The sequence below is a fragment of the Varroa jacobsoni genome, unplaced genomic scaffold (genome assembly GCF_002532875.2).
Source record: "Varroa jacobsoni isolate VJ856 unplaced genomic scaffold, vjacob_1.0 scaffold_1280, whole genome shotgun sequence".
NCBI classification, from domain to species: domain Eukaryota; kingdom Metazoa; phylum Arthropoda; class Arachnida; order Mesostigmata; family Varroidae; genus Varroa; species Varroa jacobsoni.
Window position 1 is genome coordinate 61,442 of NW_019214182.1, and position 5,415 is coordinate 66,856.

General features: G+C 41.8%; 1 long non-coding RNA gene across 8 annotated transcripts in view; it reads right to left on the reverse strand.

The window, feature by feature from the left end:
- Window positions 1-1,330: 1,330 nt before the first annotated feature.
- The window catches only part of LOC111268395 (uncharacterized), a 9,938-nt gene continuing 5,853 nt past the window's right edge, over window positions 1,331-5,415 (reverse strand). For all 8 annotated transcript variants that reach the window (XR_002685181.2, XR_002685183.2, XR_015314186.1 and 5 more), the window contains 3 exons: window positions 3,580-3,638; window positions 3,203-3,302; window positions 1,331-1,856 (listed from right to left, as the gene is read on the reverse strand). This is a non-coding gene — a long non-coding RNA (uncharacterized LOC111268395). The remainder of the gene's footprint in view (window positions 1,857-3,202; window positions 3,303-3,579; window positions 3,639-5,415) is intronic.

The following is a 5,415-nucleotide window of genomic DNA, read 5'->3' on the forward strand; positions in this document are numbered from 1 at the left end:
GGGCATTTCAATTCTCAAGTAACGATATTCAACCCAGTCCGTTCCCTTGTCACTTCACCTGAGTTAATTCTAACCGCCAACAGCTAGCTTTGCCCTTGTAAAAAAAACTACGCATCTACAATGGATTATATTTTAAGTAATTGTAAAGTGGCGTGAATAATCATTTTACTGATTACTTCCTGGTGTAATCGATCAGCTAGATAACAGATAGATTGATTGATTAGATAGATTGATTGATAGAAAACCAATTATTGTAGTTTTCTTTTTTTTTATTATAGAAGTAATCTTATTGCAGAAGCTCGAGATCAACCTTTAACAGGATGATGGAGTTTAGATAACGGACCATCTTTTCTACTGAGACTATTGGGTGTGAACGTTCATTTAACTGTTGCCCAATCGAGTATCACGATAAAAACTTACTTAAGAAGTGGTTTAGGATATTGTAGATTTTACACCGACAACACATGTTTGATATCTATGAAAGATTATTAGTACACGTTTTTGAAACTATCGCGTACTTTTGAGACTATCAGAACTTCCGAACGCGGTTCTTGCTATGAAGCCGACAGATTTAGTAGGTTTCGATATTGCTACCCACGCGTACCTTTTTGAACACGGCAGTTTAATTTAATTAAGAATTTTAACATGAAAACAGGGAATCTTGTCTTTAAAATCAATTTTGGCACTACTGAACTTCTATTAGTGAAAAGTTCTGCCGTGAGATAGGTTTCATCGAATGAATATAGCGGGCTTGAAAACGTCTATCACCCCTTTCCCTCAGGATCATACACTGCTGTGATGCCTAACTAAGAATACTCAAAGATTTCAGCAAATTTCATGTTCTTACCTACCATTTATTATGTAATGGTTTTGCTTTCCGAATTTCGTCAACCTTATGGACTCTCGAGCAAAACCGCAGTAAAGAACGGGTCGTTAGCTTTACACGAATGATCCCAATTTTATAATAACAAGCATGCTTAATCACGATGCTTTGTTTTTGGGCTACAGCGAAACAAACTCAGGTTTTTTCTGTTTTCGGCGAGTTGCAGACTATGGTCTACAGTGGCATGTGGTCACAATTGAGATAGGATTTATTGTATAATCCATAAGCGATATCTACTATACCATTTCAACTTACGGTAATTAACTAAATATTCTCGTTGAGAAAACGCCTTGTTTGTTAAGCTGTATCGGCACCTCGATATATACGCAACATATCCCGTATATGCGAATACGTACACGGCAATTTTCAGTGCACCCAATACGAAAAGCTAAAAGCTATCTTCAATACACACACACAATAACATAATTCTAAATAATTAACTCTATATAGCTGAACCTATACAACAGGAATCAATTTTTATTCGATTTTTTCAGACTATTCCACTACCTTTGCCGCCCGTAGAAAATTTTCAGTTTATTTTATTTTTTTATTCATTTGTTTATTTACGTTTATCGTTATATAGTAAACTGTAGGTAAAATACAGAATTAGACAGTGTCATTGTTGCGGGTCGTCCTTAAGGTTTGAAGTTTCATTGGAGAAGCCCTTCGTATGAGTTCGCTTTGAAGCTGTTGTGTTGCCTGCTAGTTCCAGCCGTTTTTTCAAGTGCTACACATACAATCTGTTCAGGCTGATAGTAGGCCTAGCGTTTCCTTACTATGTTCAGCAGGCGGATTCGATGTTGCTGGACGACAGCCAGTCCCCAGCGGATGCGTGCAAGATGCGGAGTTGCTTTTCTCGGTCGATTGCGCAGGAATGTCGATAGTCCCCTCTCATCTTAGACGGCCGGCATCAACATCCACGTTCGCTCGTTTATGCAGACCTCTTTCTGCTAACGTCCGGGCGGGCGACAGTCTGCAAAAGCAGATCAGAATCGCTCTGAGTCTATCCGATGTGATTCTTCTGCCTAGTACAAAACTCGTCACCTCGTACCAACGCTACGCCATCCGCGTGCGAAAAACATAGCTAATACGCTCACTACGAAAGGCAGCGGTTCGAAATAAAGCTCAAATTACTCGAAGGCATAGGCATATGCTTATGTGCAGTTATGCTGGCTTGTTTGCAAAAATAACTTCCGCATTACCCCGTTAAGCTCTATTTGGGAGGCTGCTTTAGACTAGAGGAACGACTCAGTTTTGTCATCTGGGTCTGGCCAGAGATCATAGAAGATAATGCTTGTTAAAGCTGTTATTTGTCACCATTGGTTAATTACGTTCCATTTTAAACATAGGACCCGCTCGTCAATTAGATGCTTCTGTGTGTGCGCGAGGCGGAAATAAAACGACCATGCGCTCAAAGCTAATACATTATAAAGAAAGCCCAGACCATTGAAAAAGTCAATTGGGCTGTTTTGAAGAATACCTATTAACTGTTCCCGAGCGCCAACGAGACAATAAAAAGGATCAGGGTTTTATCTTGGTTTGTTACACGAATGGTAACACCTGCTTGCCATGCAAAAACGCGACGTGTTCTTAATCATGCTAGCCAAAATCATCATTTTACGCTCCTGCAGAACCGAGTAGGTTTAGTATAAAGCGTATTTGTTTTTTTGTCACATGGAATTAGACATGTCGTCGGGCGGTATTCATTGTCATTACAGCTTTTGCCAGTGTCGTTCTTTTTATCGATGTTAAACCGACCGGTGACGGCCATTTTCGCTAAAAATAAACTCGAAAATGCTTGATCATCAGCGGAGAACAACAAAAGAAGCCTAGCGACAGATTGTGCGATGGTTGTAGACGTACCGCCTTTCGTCCAGATCAAGCTTGTCCACTTAAGATTATGTTCTCGAAAGTGCACGTTTTGAAAGCCCAGTTCTCCAACGTGTTCTACTTCCGCCAAAATATATCTTAAACCTAGGAGGCAACTAGACACACATTGGTCTGTGTGTTTGTATTATCACTTATAACTTTCAATCTATCACTTTAACTTGATCACGTAGCACCGCCTCGGAACATCAACAATAAAATGGCGTGCAACTGAAACGTAACAAACGAGCACTAGCACATTTACCCCTTGTCGGACACTCCTTGTGTATTCGTGCTATGGCCTAGAGTCTGCTCGTTCGGCTACCATTCGATGATAAAATGGCCATTGTATTTTTGGCTGGGGCATAGCAAACCTATAGCTTATATAATGATAATAGTTGACTGCGCTAATATAAACGGCACAATGTGCAGTGCGTATTTTTACACACTTACCGCAAGATGTGGCCACGGAAGAATGACCGAAGTTGATGCGCATGTGTATCGCGACCAAGTGTTACGTATATCCATTTGAGAAGGGAAAAAACGATATGGCCTGAGAAAGGGATAAGATTGGGCGAAGCGGGAAATGCGCTTGATTGCTCCACTGAAAAGTGACTATTGTAATAGGCTCGCATCTGTTCATGGCATATGCGCGTAAGTCCAAAGGGAGCAAACTGCGACGTAGCCCTGCTAAGTTATTATGTATCACAGCTGTTCGCAATGAAGTAAATTCAGCTCGAGGGACGGTACTGCATTATACTGAAGTCGGTGTCAAGCCGTCGGTATTACGACCCAATCTTATGAGATGGACGGATTATGTCGATACTTACTATTAGGATGAATCGTGTCTATCGAACCAGCTATGAGCTTCAATCATCTGTTGAGATACCTGGTAAACACACAGATAGCTATTATTATGAGTGCAATTGTAATTAGTTTATCGGAAGAACAGCTGTGGCCAATTTCCAAAAGTATCTATGAAACATTCAATAGATAGAGAAGGTAAAGGAAAAACCAGAATAAGTTTTGGCGGTCAGTATAATCGAGACAATCACATCCGAACGATAAAACGCCACTACTCATAGTGACAATTATTCCATGAACTATTATCGATGTAAATAATTATACGTTTTACAACTGTTTTTTCATTTAATGTCAGCGTAATTTTTATTAAAGCAAACGCATGAGTTACCGGATCTTAATTTGCAGTGTTTTCCTCTTTCTTTAAAAAAAAAACAGGAGACACTTAATTACACCTAAGCCTGCTGTGTTTTCCACTAAAACCCTCTTGCGAATTTTTTTAGCATTCATACTGCTATGTCTACACATCCTCTACAGTACCGCGTTCCCCGCTGTCTTCTTTGCGTCAATGCGTCGCTTTGGAAAATCAATCGTTCCTTCGTTCCTGCAACGATACTGAAGTTCATCGAACTTCCGAGGAGAACACGAGTCCACTAGGAGGTGTGCCTAGCAAGGGCACTGTCGGAGAATGAGGATGGGGAGATGTTTCAAGAATTGTCGTACCTAACAAAACGGCGAATACCCGCGAAACGAGAGCGTCACCGCGTACGGGCACCCGCAAACTGTCGCCATTCTACATCTAGTGTATCTGTCTGCGCATAAATGTATGTCGGTTATACGTTATGTGCCGTGCTGTGTATCTATGCGGTGCTACTGTATTTTCCATTCGCTTGGTGGCTGAAGAGAGAGATGGAGGGGTGCTGAGCCCCTGGTCATTTGCCAGTCGTTTCGTCTGTCTGACGCTCGCTGTTCCAGATGGTTTTTGGACATTGGCCGACCAACCAATTGTGGGTCGCGAAGCGACGTCGACGGGGCTCTCTTTTCATAGGTTAGCCAGTAGTCTTCTATTCTGCCTCACTGAGAAATATGTACAGTTAACTTGAGTATGCAAGCGGCAATAAAAGATAGAATAACTAAGTAAGCTAAGACGTATGAGGCACACGGTGGTGTCTGTTTATTGCTGACGTTGCACTCGCCGTAGATTCTATGGGCTAGAAAACGAAAGGGATACAAAAGAACATACAGTGTCAAAAGGTCGCCGAAACCGATGGTCGGCCAAGCAATGAATTACATCCAATTACCGCCGTCGCCGTCGCCTAAGTGCGGCAGCGGCAACACGAGAAGGCGTATCTGGCAGCGGCAATGGTGACACTTAGTTCTTGTCAGATCTGCATGACGAGAGTGAGCGCGGAACGTAGAACGTAGATGTTGGTTCTGCGCTTTGATGCACGAGATACAGGCTGTACCGCGACTCGCAAACGCTTTTTCGTACCATTCACTACAAACAAATGCCACACGACAGCTATTGTACTGCTTGATCATCGATTTGGGTGAGACACAGTGCGCTGGTTAAACGTTGCAAGTTCTTCGGTGACAAAAGTTCAAGAGGTGTTTGTTACAAGAGCTATTAGAAAAGCCTGCACCTTATAAGTCACCGGGTAGATGAGGCATATTGTATAATAATGTCTAGAGGGGCTTTGTTTTAATTGAAGTGGAAAGGAAGAGCGCAAGAATGAAAAGCAAAAGATCACCTTATTGAGAGATTTTCTGTGAAAATGCAGCAGTGCTGTAGACTTACGACCCATTGTTATCGCTCACGCTTCTACAGCCGTAACGGCACGTTTTTCTTTATGTTAAATATATAT